The sequence below is a fragment of the Henckelia pumila genome, chromosome 2 (genome assembly GCF_033568475.1).
Source record: "Henckelia pumila isolate YLH828 chromosome 2, ASM3356847v2, whole genome shotgun sequence".
Classification (NCBI taxonomy): Eukaryota; Viridiplantae; Streptophyta; class Magnoliopsida; order Lamiales; family Gesneriaceae; genus Henckelia; species Henckelia pumila.
The window spans coordinates 73,950,182-73,966,931 of NC_133121.1; positions in this window are offsets into that span (position 1 = coordinate 73,950,182).

Below are 16,750 nucleotides of genomic sequence, written 5' to 3' on the forward strand. Positions count from 1 at the left end.
AATAACAGTCTTGGCTTGTTGGGCTTAAGTTATGGATTATGGGCCCTAAGGAGTTAGTGTCCTAATAGAGATATAACTTAATCAAGTCTAGAAATTATATATATATATAAGTGTAATTTTCGAAAATATCATTCATTCCAACCTTGAGTTTTCGAAAATCACACAAAATTAAAAGAGGATTTTTTTGAAAATCCTCTCTCCCTTTTTGAGAAAATTCAGTCTGTGATTTTTTTGAAAAATTACATTCTGAATTGACAGATCAAATCTGTTTAATCTATACGATAAACATCTGATTGATTTCTAGTGCAATTAATCAGAGGGTTTCAGTTTTCTGTTCGTGGACCTAATTCCGAAGATTGATCAAGTAGTCATCAGTTCCTGGGATTTACAACAAGAGCAGATTTTATCTGTTGGAGTCCATAATCAAGCCATAGCTTGAAGAGGTAAAATATTTAATTGTGATTATTATTTTACTTGCATAATTTAATCGTTAGGATTTGATACCCATGATATGAAATCGTTCCATATAAATTTTTTTTAAACTTTCGCTGCACCGAGTATCAGATCTATGATCTGAAAATGTGTTCCAACAGTGGTATCAGAGCCAGGTTGTTTCTTAGATCAAACGATTAAAATTAATCGATTGTACAAAATTTTTAGCCTCGATTTTTGAAACAAAACGAAAAATTTTAAATTAAAAATTTTAAGGAAACAAGGGCGTCCGGGGCAGCGACAGGGCAGTGATCGATAGTCGCTACCCTGGGCAGCGACGAGCTGCCCATACTCCACGTGGGCAGCCCTGTCCCACGTGGAGGTGGGGCTGCCCGGGAACGTCCCGGGCAGCCTGGAAAATTAAAATTCGATTTTTTTTAGAATTTTTAATTTTCAAAATTTTAGTTTTTGGTCCGATCAAAAATTGTTTTTGATTGGTCCGCGAGGCATCGGGTCAAATTGTTTGAGTCCGAAATTTTTAAAATTGATTTTTGGATAAATTTGAATTTTTGGAAAATTTATAAATTTTATCCGTTAAATTAGATTTTATAAAACTTATTATTTTGGTACAATTGATGATAAGATATGATAAAATTTGGTTTTATCTTTTTAATTATGATGTCATTGCATGTTATCCAATTATTTAATTATTGAATTAATTATTGGATAAAAGGATGATCGATCGCCATGACCAAGTTTGTAGGTGTATGTTAGGTCGTTTACATTTGGTTTTATTGTTGTTGGGTTTTATTAATGGGCTTGGTTTATGGCCCAATTTGAATTGTCATTTGTAATAAAAAATGGGCCTGGTTTATGGCCCGTTCCCACCCTTAAATATGTATCCTCTACTTGTCACCGAAATTTATTGTAAATTTATTAGACTTAGTGGGAGATAAAGATTTGAAGACAAAGGTGGGCCCAGCAGACAATAAAGACCGAAAAAATGTAAATTGGAAGCACAATGTAATAGGATTGCATTGCATACTTGCATATCACCTAGGATTGGACTTAGACTCGTGATTGGCAACAATAAGTCGATTAGTTTTGGGGTTGATCATCCTAAATATAATATATGATATTATTGTTGTGTGCATGTTTAGACTAAATTGCATGAATCCCGCAAGCATACAAATATGATATGATGAGACAATTTTTCAAAATTAAAAATCCCTTATTTTAAATATGATTTAAAATTGATATCAAGATAAACAAAAGGGAATTTAAATATTGTTTAAATATTCCTATCTTCCATCAACGATCAATGTATGAGATGCTACCCGCGGGCACGGTCCTGCTCATATTATTGTGGGGGCCCGTTCGTCGGAAAGCTGTACATTGGATCGACACATGTTGTAAGTTAGGTGGAACTCCATGGGATTGGCTCATATTATTGGGGATCCACATGGCGACCGTCCATCACAACTTAATATTGATGGGTCATCTTGACATGTCACAATAAACGGCGTCATATCATTGGGCCCTTATTGGACATGAGGTAAAAACATGGGGGTTGCTTTGGAAGTAATTGGGCTCTATCTTTTAAAAATTATGGTTGGCTGATATTATTTGGGACTATGATTTGTCAATTGGACTCCATGTTTCCACTAAGGAAACCAGTTTCTCGTTTTCACTAGAGGGTAATGAAATCGTTATAATAGTGGGAGTGAAATTCATAAAATTAAATATCGCCATATTTTATGTCTTAGTAAATTAATTAAGAAATCACTGATTATTGTCTGTTTCTTTTCAGTATTTCATTACAATAAATTCGCGCAATCCACTATTCTCAATCCTCAAACAAAACAAACTGACTGGCGCAAACTATACAGAATGGTTCCGTAAGTTAAGGATTGTTCTTAGTTCGGAAAGGGTTTTCTATGAGTTAGAAAAGCCTCCTCCGAAAGAAGCCCTGGCTGATGTGAGTCCGGAAGAATTGGCCAAACTTGACAAATGGTGGGACCATGATATCAAGGCTAAATGTTATGTAGTAACCCGCATTTCTGATTAGTGATTAAATGAGTAATTAATCACGTGATCATGTTTAGATTAAGTAAAACATGATTAAGTAAGTTCATGTTGGGATAAAGGACTTTAGAAATGGATTCAGAGCACTCGAATTAGTTGAATTGGTTCAGCAGGATCGGACGGTCCGAAGAGGAAGTTCGGACGATCCGAAGTGGATCGGAAGCTCCGTGCCAGGATAGGAGGCTCCGATCGAGTTTGGACGCTCCGTCGACAAGATCGGAAGCTCCGATCTGGATCAGGGCACACGTCATCGCTAACATCAGCAAGGTGACATCATGACTGACGTAATATTGAGCGATCGGACGCTCCAAAGGTGCGATCGGAGGTTCTGATCGAGTTTGGACGGTCCGAACCGGGTTCGGAGGCTCCGAACGTTGCCTATAAATAGAGGGTCCAAAAATTCATTTTCTCGCACCAATTTCCTCTCTTCTCTCTCGATTCCTAAGCCTTCTAACTCAGATCTTGGGAGATCTAGGCGTCCTATGGGGAATCCGAAAGTGGCTTAGTGATCTAGACGTCGTCGCGGAGCTTTGGCCTAGTTTTGAGGCTATCGTCAGCAAAGGGCTAACGACGGACGCAGGTATAGCTTTGGCATCCTAAAAATATTTAGGAGTATGCAATAGCTTAATTAAGGCTTTTAGAGCTTAATTGTTAATGCATGGATATTTTCATCGTAGTAGCAGTAGATTGGACTAGTAGGCTTGGAGTCTAGGTCAGTGGAGCTAGGTTTGACCAGCAGTGTTAGAGGTACGTAAGTACTGACCGAGATAGCCGGCATGATATATTTGCTTATATGTTACATGAGTATGTGATATATGTTTTATCATGTTTTACCGTTTTAGCACATACATGATTTTACGTGTGACTGCATCCGGAGAGATGTGAGTCATTGACAGTCTCCTTAGGGAACAATGATCTTATTTTGGACTCGAGTCAGGTATGACAGTTTCCTTATGGGACTTGTATCCTGTTTTGGATTAGGGTCAGGATGGGGTTGGCTCAGCCCTGATATGGAGTATATGAGTACCCCACGGAGTAGCTCTCTAGCCGGTACTGTATATTCCTGGCGCCATGAGCAAGTGTTTTCACTTGAGTTTTAAATCATCTGTGTGCACATATTTGTATTTATATCATTGTTTTATATTGAGCGTTCTAGCTCACCCCCATGTGTTTGGGTATTGTGTACCTTGCGGCGGGGCAGGTTTGAGGCTGGACGGTCCAAGTGGCTCTCAGCAGGATTGAGCTTGGGGAGTGCGAGGTTGTAGAGGGTATGGATTTATTTACCCTGAACATTCGATTTGGTTGTATATGTAAGAGTGGGTGCCCAGTGAGCCAACTGTGTGGCTATGGGCTTTGTTGACTCTTTGTATAAACAATCTTTTGTTTAATATTATTTACACTTTTATGGCAATGACTTTATATTACTTCATATTGTTATATTGTGATATACTATTGTTGTTTTGATAAAGACCTTGAATATACTATAGTGTATGTAAGATGTGGTAGAACATGGAGATGTCTATCATGAAATACATCTTATAGTCACTGTATATTCTAAAACCGTTCCTAGTCGATTGAGCCGTCCGATAATAAGGATAAGGATCGCTCGAGTTTGAGACTAGCATTTGCGATGCGGAGTACCACGTTTCATTGGTAGGGAACATGGAGATGTTCGAAGCATGCAAATGGATATTCATAGGATGAATAATCGAACTACCCTATCCGGACTTTCCAAGTGGTTATCACTTATCGAGTGGATTAAGTCCGCGGTTTTGGTTGTACACCATTAGTCCTTACGACTTGAAACATCATGGAGACTCTATATGCTAGTGCTGTGCTTTGACTCGTTTACCGACTCTATGGGGGTCATCAGGTGTCGAGATTGGGTACAGTTACGACACATATAGGAGTCAATGCATTGTTGTCAAGGATTCACCACATACTTGCGAGTGTGGATATCCTATGCGATCTGAGGAGATATTAGTGTGACAAATCTCTGGCCAGAGTACTTGATGTGATTTAAGAAATGGTTTCTTAGTAGCACATGCGATGTCACTAATTTGATCTTCAAGATGTATTGCATAGTTATCGAATCTTGAGCGACTCTCGATATACCAATGGTTGTTGATTCGATCGGGATATATGGATGAAGGGACCGTACTGTACGTTAACCAAAATCTACTGGTTCTTGTAGGCACTATCAGTGATACCTAGGGAATCATGGGGCGATGTTGCTAGGCGCTTTACCATGATTCGTTGGGCAAGTCGGAAAGTGTTGTTCCGAGTCACAAGGAGTTGTGAGCCCACGGCTAGCTGTATCCCTGAACCATTGAGGGTCACACAGTGTAATGGAGTTTTAATCCCCGTTGAGATAGTTAAATTTAAAGAGTTAAATTTAATGAACTAAGGAGTTGGACTTCTTAAATAAGAGTAAGGGAGTAGGATTTCCTAAAATGACATAGGGATGGACATTTTTGGAAACCACTGAATTCGGATTCAGGAAAATTTATTTTGACTTTAAAACGTGCAGAAATGGTTTCTGTGCACATTGGTGAAATCGTTTCATCAATCGGAGTCACGATGAATTTTATATTAATTTCTGAACGAGCGGGCTTTGCTTGTCGGGCCCCAGCTTATGACTAATGGGCCCTAAGGTGTTAGTGGCCTGCATTATAAATAAGTTATTTCAGTACAGAAATTAAAAACAATAGGTCATAATTTTGAGACAGGATTTTCGAAACCCTAGCCCCTCTCAAAACGTTTTCGGCCGCCTCTCCCTCCCTCTGCCCGAGAAAATTCCGGTCTGTGATTTTGAATCGCAGTAAGGAATAACGAATCAAATTCGTGTATTCTCTTCGCAGAAAACATCTGATAGATTTTCTAGTGCAATCTATCAGAGGGATTAAACCTCTGTTCGTGGACCTGATTGAAGGCGTTCATCGGTTCCAGGGAGAGACAACAAGAGCAGAATTGTTCTGTTGGTGTCCATTAATCTCGTTGCGAGATTTGAGGTAAAATTTATTTAATTGTTATTTAAATTTTACACACACACGTAATTCAATTGATGAACGGTTGATACCCATACCATGGAAACGTTCCATGAAAAAATTTTTAAACTTCCGCTGCACCGGGTATCAATCGTAATTGGTCTGGGAACTCGCCAGTTTTCCAACAGTGGTATCAGAGCCAGGTTGCTCAGATCAATCGATTGAATTAATCAATTGTACAAAATTTTTGAGTCTCGGTTTTTGAAACAAAATAAATATTTTTAATAAAAATTTTTTTTTTTCCGGGGGCGAAACCCGGGCAGCGATTGGATCGCTGCCCGGAGGGGGCAGCGATGGTCGCTGCCCCCAGGGGCGGCGCACGGCGCCGCCCAAAGGGGGCGCACGGCGCCGCCCAGGGCGGCGACCGTCGCCGCCCAGGGCGGCGCACGGCGCTGCCCAGCGCAGCGCTGGGCGCTGCGCAGGGGCGGCGCCGAGGCGGCGCACAGCGCCGCCCAAGGGCGGCGCCAGGCGCCGCCAGGGCAGCAAGCGTTGCTGCCCTAAGGGGGCAGCCGGGCTGCCCCGGCCCGCGCCCCGGGTGCGGGCCAACCCGGGAGTGTCCCGGGTGGCCCGCGGGAAAAATTAATATTTTATTAAAAATTAATTTTAATATGTTAAAATTTTATTTTTGGTCCGGTCAAAAATTGTTTTTGATTGGTTCACGAGATTTCGGATCGAATTGTTCGAGTCCGTAAATTTTAAAATTGATTTTGGATAAATTTGAATTTTTGGAAAATTTTAATATTTTATCCGTAAATTGAATTTTGAAATCAATTATTTTGGTACAATTGATGATAAGATATGATCTTATGATATATTAAGTAAAATATGATTTTATTTGTAAAATTGGATTTTATAGATAAAATATGATTTTATTTGATATGGAGATAAAATATGATTTTATATGTGAAATGTGATTTTATATATAAAATATGATTTTATCTTGTTTAAATTTGAATTGCCACAGCATGTTATCCAATAAATTAATTTTGAATTAAATGTTATTGGATAAGGATGATCGATTGCCATGACCAATTTTGTAGGTGTATGTTAGGAATTTACATTTTGTCTTTATTGTTGTTGGTTTTATTAATGGGCCTGGTTTATGGCCCGATATGAATGTCATATGTATAAAAAGTGGGCTTGGTTTATAGCCCGTTCCCACCCCCTAAAAATGTATCCCCTACTTGTCATTGTTATTTATTGTAAATACATTAGATTTAGTGGGAGATCAAGATTTGAAGATGGTGGGCCCAGCAGACAATGAAGAACTGAAGAAATGTAAATTGGAAGCATATGTAATAGGATTGCATTTGCATACTGCATATTACCTAGGATTGGACTAAGACCCGTGATTGGCAACCACGGGTCAATTAGAAATGGAATCGATCATCCTATATAATATGTGATATTATGATTGTATGCATGTTTAGACATAAATTGCGTGAATCCGGCAATGCATGCAATAAATTAAATATGATGAGACAAATATTTTTATAAATAAAATCCCTCATTTTAAATATGATTTAAAATTTATATCAAGATAAATAAAGGAAATTTAAATATTGTTTAAATGTTCCTACCTTCCATCAACGGTCAATGTATGTGATGCTACCCGCGGATACGGTCCGGCTCATATTATTGGGGGGGCCCGTCCGTCGGAAAGCTGTACATTGGATCGACAAATGTTGTAAGTTGGGTGGAACTCCCATGGGATCGGCTCATATTATTGGGGGATCCACATGGCGACCGTCCATCACAACTTAATATTGATGGGTCATCTTGACATGTCACTTTAAACGGCGTCATATTATTGGGCCCTTATTGGACATGAGGTAAACACATGGGGGTTGCTTTGGAAGCAATTGGGCTCTACCCTTTGAGAATTATGGTTGGCTGATATTATTCGGGACCATAAGTTTGTCAATTGGACTCCATGTTCTCACTAAGGAAAAAGTTTCCCGTTTTCACTAGAGGGTGGTGAAATCGTTAAAATAGTGGGAGTGAGATTCATAAAATTAAATTCGCCTATTTTATGTCTTAGTAAATTGTTAAACAATCATTGATATATGTCTGTTTTCCTTTTCAGTATTTCATACAATGAATTCGCGAAATCCTTTATTCTCGATCCTCGAACAAAACAAGCTGACTGGCGCCAACTATACGGAATGGTTCCGGAAGTTGAAGATTGTCTTAACTTCGGAGAAAATGCTCTACGTGTTAGAGAAAGCACCTCCGAAGGAAGCACCAGCTGACATAAGTCCGGAGGAATTGGCCAAACTTGATGCATGGTGTGACCATGACATCAAGACCAAATGCTATATGCAAGCCTCGATGTCTGATGAACTCCAGAGGCGATTTGAGGACACGGTGAATGCTGCTGACATTCACGCGCAACTCAAGGAACTTTTTGGGGCTCAGTCGAGGGCTGAAAGGTTCTCTACTGTTAAGGAGTTGATGACGTGCCGCATGCGTGAAGGGACTTCGGTCCGTGATCATGGGGTACGAGTGATTTGGCTCATACAGAAGTTAGCGACCCTTGACTTGGTGTTGGAGCATGAACTCAATGTGGACTTGCTGCTTCTATCTCTTCCTTCTTCATTTGATGGATTCGTGATAAATTTTAATATGAACAAGATAGAGGCCACCCTAGAAGAGATGGTCAATATGCTCGTTACATATGAATCCACACTTAAGAAGGATAAGCCAGCTTTCTTGGTGGGCTCCTCATCTTCTGCAAAGAAGGGGCCAAGTATGAAGGGCAAGAAACGTTCTGCCCCACCCAAGAAAGTGGAACCCGAGAAGAAGCAAAAGACAAAGGCTTCAAACAATGGAAAATCCAAGGATGTTTGCCATTACTGCAAGAAGCCGGGTCATTGGAAGCGCAACTGCAAGGAGTATCTTGAGCAGTTAGGAACTGCAAAGGGTATGTTCTATATCGAAATAAACATGTCACTTAATACAACTTCTTGGGTATTGGATACCGGATGTGGATCTCACATTTGCAATGATTTGCAGGTGATGACAAGAAGTCGCAGGCTTAGAATGGGTGAGACCCAGCTGAGGCTCGGGAATGGTTCCAGAGTTGAAGCTACGGCCATTGGAGATGTTTGTTTGATTTTGCAGAATGGTTTTAAATTATTGTTGAGAGATGTTTTATTTGTGCCAGATTTAATTAAAAACATTATTTCTATTTCTATGCTTGATAGAGATGGTTATTCTTGTAATTTTGTGAATGGGATTTGCAATATTTACAAGAATGAATGTTTAATTGGAAATGGACAACTTGAAAACGATCTATACAATTTAAAACTAAAAGACGTTCCAGTAAATTGTATTGACAAACCGGCGACAACAAACAAAAGGAAAATCGATAGTCAAAACCCGGCAAACCTTTGGCACGCTAGACTAGGTCATATTTCCTCAAGGAGGATGAACAAGCTAGTGGGAGAGGGCATGTTTGATATGTCTGATATTAACTCTCTACCTACTTGTGAATCCTGCCTAAAAGGGAAAATGACTAAATCTCCTTTTAAGGGGAAGCCTGAACGTAGTCAAAATCTGTTGGATTTGATCCATACAGATGTTTGTGGTCCATTTAGAGTAGGGACTCAACATGGCCACACCTACTTCATTACCTTTACTGATGATTATTCTAGGTATGGGTATTTATATTTAATGAAATATAAGTCTGAAGCATTTGAAAAGTTCAAAGAATTCAAGGCTGAAGTAGAAAACAAGCTAGGTAAAAGTATTAAAGCACTTCGATCGGATCGAGGTGGAGAATACTTGAGTACCGAGTTTTTGGACTATCTAAAAGAGAATGGGATTCTCTCTCAGTGGACTCCTCCTATGACACCACAGCTTAATGGTGTATCGGAGCGTCGTAATCGAACTTTGTTGGACATGGTTCGATCCATGATGAGCTTCACTGAGCTTCCACCTTCGTTTTGGGGCTATGCGCTTGAAACGGCGGTATTGTTGTTGAATAACGTCCACACTAAAGCAGTGGACAAAACACCATACGAGTTATGGAATGGCAAAGCTCCTAAGTATTCGTACTTGAGGATTTGGGGATGTCCTGCTTACGTGAAGCGGACAGTGGGAGATAAGTTGGATAGTCGATCCAGCTTGTGTTATTTTGTGGGGTATCCGAAGAATTCAATCGGATATTATTTCTATTATCCTGCTGAAACAAAGGTGTTTGTTTCACGGAATGCCACCTTCTTGGAGAAGGAGTTCTTATTGGATAAGAAAGGCGAGAGGATGGAACTCGAAGAAGTTCGAGAAGAACCCGAAATACAAAATAACGATCCCACACCTCAGGAACCATTGCTGGACACGCCTGCACCTAGAAGATCCGAGAGGACTTCTAGACCTCCAGTTCGATATGGTCTTCTTCTTGAAGAGGGTCAAGATGAACCCGACATTGGATGTGATCCAAGAAGCTTCAAGGAAGCAATTTCTGATGCGGATTCGAATTTATGGCTTGAAGCTATGCAGTCTGAATTGGATTCGATGCATACTAACCAAGTCTGGTCTTTAGTGGATCCTCCCGATGGAATTGTTCCAATAGGGTGTAAATGGATCTACAAAAGAAAGCTTGGGCCTAATGGTAAGGTATTGACCTACAAGGCGCGATTGGTGGCTAAAGGTTATACTCAAAGGCAAGGAGTTGACTATGACGAAACCTTTTCACCAGTTGCAATGTTCAAGTCCATAAGAATCCTTATTGCCATAGCTGCATGGTATGACTATGAGATATGGCAAATGGATGTGAAGACTGCTTTTCTTAATGGAGACATTAAGGAAGAAATCTATATGAAGCAGCCTGAGGGGTACACATCCATGGGAAGCGAGCATAAGGTATGCAAGCTTCAGAGATCAATTTATGGTCTAAAACAAGCATCAAGAAGTTGGAACCAGAAATTTGATGAAACAATTAAAGACTTTGGTTTCATCAAGAACCCGGAGGAACCTTGCGTGTACAAGAAAGTAGTTAAGGATGCGGTGACATTCTTAGTACTTTATGTTGATGACATCCTACTCATTGGGAATGATGTAGGGATGTTGCAGTCAACAAAGATATGGTTATCAGGTAGATTTTTGATGAAGGATTTGGGTGAGGCATCCTACATTCTTGGGATACAGATCTATAGGGATAGATCTAAGAGAATGATAGGACTCACTCAATCAACCTACATCGATACCATATTGAAACGGTTTTCAATGGATGGGTCCAAGAGAGGACATCTACCCATGTGTCATGGAGTTTCTCTATCCAAGTCTATGTGTCCCAAGACTGATGCAGAGATAGAGAATATGACACATGTACCATATGCGTCAGCTATAGGTAGTATCATGTATGGGATGATATCTACCAGACCGGATGTAGCATTTGCTCTGAGTGTCACGAGCAGATATCAGTCTAATCCTGGTCAGATGCATTGGAAAGCCGTGAAGGACATTCTTAAGTACTTGCGAAGGACTAAGAATATGTTCATGGTTTATGGAGGACGAGAACTCAAACTGGAAGGCTATACCGACTCTAGCTTCCAAAGTGATGTGGATGACTCGAAGTCAACCTCTGGATTTGTGTTCATGCTCAATGGCGGTGCTGTCTCTTGGAAGAGTTCCAAGCAGGACACCACAGCGGATTCCACCACTGAGGCTGAATACATTGCAGCATCAGCTGCTGCTAAAGAGGCCGTTTGGATGAGGAATTTCGTCCAAGAGTTGGGCGTCATTCCTGAATTTGTTGATCCAGTCCCGGTGTACTGCGACAACACGGGTGCCGTTGCTCAAGCAAAGGAACCAAGGTCTCATCAAAGATCCAAACACGTACTGAGGAAATACCACATAATCCGGGAGATTGTGGAAAGAGGAGACATCAGTGTCGAACGAGTGGCCTCTGCAGACAATATCGCTGATCCACTTACTAAGCCTTTGCCAGGACCATTGTTTGACAAACATCGCGAAGCAATGGGTCTACGTAGTATGACTAGTTGGCTATAGGGCAAGTGGGAGATTGTAAGAGTGGGTGCCCAGTGAGCCAACTGTGTGGCTATGGGCTTTGTTGACTCTTTGTATAAACAATCTTTTGTTTAATATTATTTACACTTTTATGGCAATGACTTTATATTACTTCATATTGTTATATTGTGATATACTATTGTTGTTTTGATAAAGACCTTGAATATACTATAGTGTATGTAAGATGTGGTAGAACATGGAGATGTCTATCATGAAATACATCTTATAGTCACTGTATATTCTAAAACCGTTCCTAGTCGATTGAGCCGTCCGATAATAAGGATAAGGATCGCTCGAGTTTGAGACTAGCATTTGCGATGCGGAGTACCACGTTTCATTGGTAGGGAACATGGAGATGTTCGAAGCATGCAAATGGATATTCATAGGATGAATAATCGAACTACCCTATCCGGACATTCCAAGTGGTTATCACTTATCGAGTGGATTAAGTCCGCGGTTTTGGTTGTACACCATTAGTCCTTACGACTTGAAACATCATGGAGACTCTATATGCTAGTGCTGTGCTTTGACTCGTTTACCGACTCTATGGGGGTCATCAGGTGTCGAGATTGGGTACAGTTACGACACATATAGGAGTCAATGCATTGTTGTCAAGGATTCACCACATACTTGCGAGTGTGGATATCCTATGCGATCTGAGGAGATATTAGTGTGACAAATCTCTGGCCAGAGTACTTGATGTGATTTAAGAAATGGTTTCTTAGTAGCACATGCGATGTCACTAATTTGATCTTCAAGATGTATTGCATAGTTATCGAATCTTGAGCGACTCTCGATATACCAATGGTTGTTGATTCGATCGGGATATATGGATGAAGGGACCGTACTGTACGTTAACCAAAATCTACTGGTTCTTGTAGGCACTATCAGTGATACCTAGGGAATCATGGGGCGATGTTGCTAGGCGCTTTACCATGATTCGTTGGGCAAGTCGGAAAGTGTTGTTCCGAGTCACAAGGAGTTGTGAGCCCACGGCTAGCTGTATCCCTGAACCATTGAGGGTCACACAGTGTAATGGAGTTTTAATCCCCGTTGAGATAGTTAAATTTAAAGAGTTAAATTTAATGAACTAAGGAGTTGGACTTCTTAAATAAGAGTAAGGGAGTAGGATTTCCTAAAATGACATAGGGATGGACATTTTTGGAAACCACTGAATTCGGATTCAGGAAAAATTTATTTTGACTTTAAAACGTGCAGAAATGGTTTCTGTGCACATTGGTGAAATCGTTTCATCAATCGGAGTCACGATGAATTTTATATTAATTTCTGAACGAGCGGGCTTTGCTTGTCGGGCCCCAGCTTATGACTAATGGGCCCTAAGGTGTTAGTGGCCTGCATTATAAATAAGTTATTTCAGTACAGAAATTAAAAACAATAGGTCATAATTTTGAGACAGGATTTTCGAAACCCTAGCCCCTCTCAAAACGTTTTCGGCCGCCTCTCCCTCCCTCTGCCCGAGAAAATTCCGGTCTGTGATTTTGAATCGCAGTAAGGAATAACGAATAAAATTCGTGTATTCTCTTCGCAGAAAACTTCTGATAGATTTTCTAGTGCAATCTATCAGAGGGATTAAACCTCTGTTCGTGGACCTGATTGAAGGCGTTCATCGGTTCCAGGGAGAGACAACAAGAGCAGAATTGTTCTGTTGGTGTCCATTAATCTCGTTGCGAGATTTGAGGTAAAATTTATTTAATTGTTATTTAAATTTTACACACACACGTAATTCAATTGATGAACTGTTGATACCCATACCATGGAAACGTTCCATGAAAAATTTTTTAAACTTCCGCTGCACCGGGTATCAATCGTAATTGGTCTGGGAACTCGCCAGTTTTCCAACAGTATAACAGTATTTATATACTTGTGATAACGTCGGTTGTATTGTGCCGATTGGATTTGTTGTATTTTAATTATCCGCTCTTTTCACTTTAAGATTTTATTGCGTGCGCTTTTACTATAACTCTGATTAGGTAGTGGATCCGGGTTGGGTCACTACATTTTTGGTATCAGAGCAACGCATTGCACTGGGAATATCGTAAAGCGTATTAAGTAATTATCTGTTCTTATGTAACATATGGCAGATTACGACGAGAGTAACGATAGCGTAGACGGCGGTCGTTGGGGCGATCCGGACAATCGTAGACGTCAGGGATAGCCCGAGGAGCGTAGGCGAGTGAGCATGCGTAGATTTAAGGAAGTTAGCTCAAAGCCTTTGACGGGTGGTGACACAGCCGAAGAGGCGGAGGATTGGATGGAGAGGATAGAGCAGTGCTTCCAGGAGTTCCGTTGCACGGCTGAGGATAGGATGGAGATTCTGGCCTTTATGCTTGAGGGCAGAGCGAGGAAGTGGTGGAGATCTACTTCCGCACCGTTCATAGCAGCTAGAGGTGCAGCTACTTGGGTCGAGTTCCGTACAGCTTATCAGAGATTTTATTTTCCTCCAGCTCTTCGTTAGGCGAAAGCCAGTGAGTTGTTGAGTTTGCGACAGGGGACGATGACGATCGAGGAGTACCAGCAGAAGTTCTTTGATCTTCTACCCTTTTGTCCTCATATTGCTGATAGCGAAGCTTGATCATTTCCTTCAGGGTTTGAACCCTGACATTCATCGTATGGTTGCTGTGGGCAGAGATGGGACTTACGAGGATTTGGTGGACCGTTGTCGCCAGGCCGAGGACAGTATTCGGAGGAACAGGGGACTTTACTCTTTTTCTTCCAGGCCAGCGAGCTCTAGTCCTTTGGGTCCGAGAGGACAGTCCTTCAAGAAGACAGGAGGTACTTCTTCTTCTTCCTCTGGATCTGGTGGGGAGCATCATTTTGGTGGACAGAGACCGAACCGGTGTACTCAGTGCCGACGCAGACATCTGCCAGGGCAGTGTGGTCGATCGACCACTGCATGTTTCCAGTGTGGCCAGGAGGGTCACATGAAGAGAGATTGTCCTATGCTGATTGTGAAAGAGTGGGTGCCCAGTGAGCCAACTTGTGGCTATGGGCTTTGATGACTCTTTGTACAAACAATCTTTTGTTTAATATAATTTACACTTTTATTAATGGCAATGACTTTATCTTTCTTCATATTGTTATATTGTGATATACTATTGTTGTTTTGATAAAGACCTTGAATATACTATAGTGTATGTAAGATGTGGTAGAACATGGGGATGTCTATCATGAAATACATCTTATAGTCACTGTATATTCTAAACTGTTCCTAGTTGATTGATCCGTCCGATAATAAGGATAAGGATCGCTCGAGTTTGAGACTAGCATTTGCGATGCGGAGTACCACGTTTCATTGGTAAGGAACATGGAGATGTTCGAAGCATGCAAATGGATATTCATAGGATGAATAATCGAACTACCCTATCCGGACTTTCCAAGTGGTTATCACTTATCGAGTGGATAAAGTCCGCGGTTTTGGTTGTACACCATTAGTCCTTACTACTTGAAACATCATGGAGATTCTATATGCTAGTACTGTGCTTTGACTCGTTTACCGACTCTATGGGGGTCATCAGGTGTCGGGATTGGGTACAGTTACAACACATATAGGAGTCGATGCATTGTTGTCAAGGATTCACCACATACTTGCGAGTGTGGATATCCTATGCGATCTGAGGAGATATTAGTATGACGAATCTCTGGCCAGAGTACTTGATGTGATTTAAGAAATGGTTTCTTAGTAGCACATGCGATGTCACTAATTTGATCTTCAAGATGTATTGCATAGTTATCGAATCTTGAGCGACTCTCGATATACCAATGGTTGTTGATTCCATCGGGATATATGGATGAAGGGACCGTACTGTACGCTAACCAAAATCTACTGGTTCTTGTAGGCACTATCAGTGATACCTAGGGAATCATGGGGCGATGTTGCTAGGCGCTTTACCATGATTCGTTGGGCAAGTCGGAAATCATTGTTCCGAGTCACAAGGAGTTGTGAGCCCACGGCTAGCTGTATCCCTGAACCATTGAGGGTCACACAGTGTAATGGAGTTTTAATCCCCGTTGAGATAGTTAAATTTAAAGAGTTAAATTTAATGAATAAAGAAGTTGGACTTCTTAAATAAGAGTAAGGGAGTAGGATTTCCTAAAATGACATGGGGATGTACATTTTTGGAAACCACTGAATTCGGATTCAGGAAAATTTATCTTGACTTTAAAATGTGCAGAAATGGTTTCTGTGCACATTGGTAAAATCGGTTTATCAATTGGAGTCACGATGAATTTTATATTAATTTCTGAACATGCGGGCTTTACTTGTCGGGCCTCAACTTATGACTAATGGGCCCTAAGGTGTTAGTGGCCTGCATTATAAATAAGTTATTGCAGTACAGAAATTACACACAACAGGTCATAATTTGAGACAGGATTTTCGAAAACCCTAGCCTCCTCTCTCTCAAAGTGGCCGAACACCCTCCCTCTCTGTCTGAGAAATTCCGGTCTGTGATTTTGAATTGCAGTCTGGAATAAGAGAATCAAATTAGTTATTCTCTTCGCAGAAAACTTCTGATAGATTTTCTAGTGCAATCTATCAGAGGGATTAAACCTCCATTCGTGGACCTGATTGAAGGAGTTCATCGGTTCCAGGGAGAGACAACAAGAGCAGGGAAATCTGTTGGAGTCCAATAATCTCGATTCGAGATTGAAGGTAAAATTTAATAATTGTTATTTAAATTTTACACACACTTATAATTTAATCGTTAAACGGTTGATACCCACACTATGGAATTGTTCCATAATAAATTTTTAAACTTCCGCTGCACCGGGTATCAATCGTGATTGATCAAAATGAGATTTTACAACAGTGGTATCAGAGCCAGGTTGCTCAGATCAAACGATTAAATTAATCGATTGTACAAAATTTTTGAGTCTCGGTTTTTGAAACAAAATAAATATTTTTAAATAAAAAAAAAAAAATTTTCGGGGCAAAACCCGGGCAGCGATTGGATCGCTGCCCGGTGGGGCAGCATATGAGAGAGATTGAAAGAGTGGGTGCCCAGTGAGCCAACTTGTGGCTATGGGCTTTGATGACTCTTTGTACAAACGATCTTTTGTTTAATATAATTTACACTTTTATTAATGGCAATGACTTTATCTTTCTTCATATTGTTATATTGTGATATACTATTGTT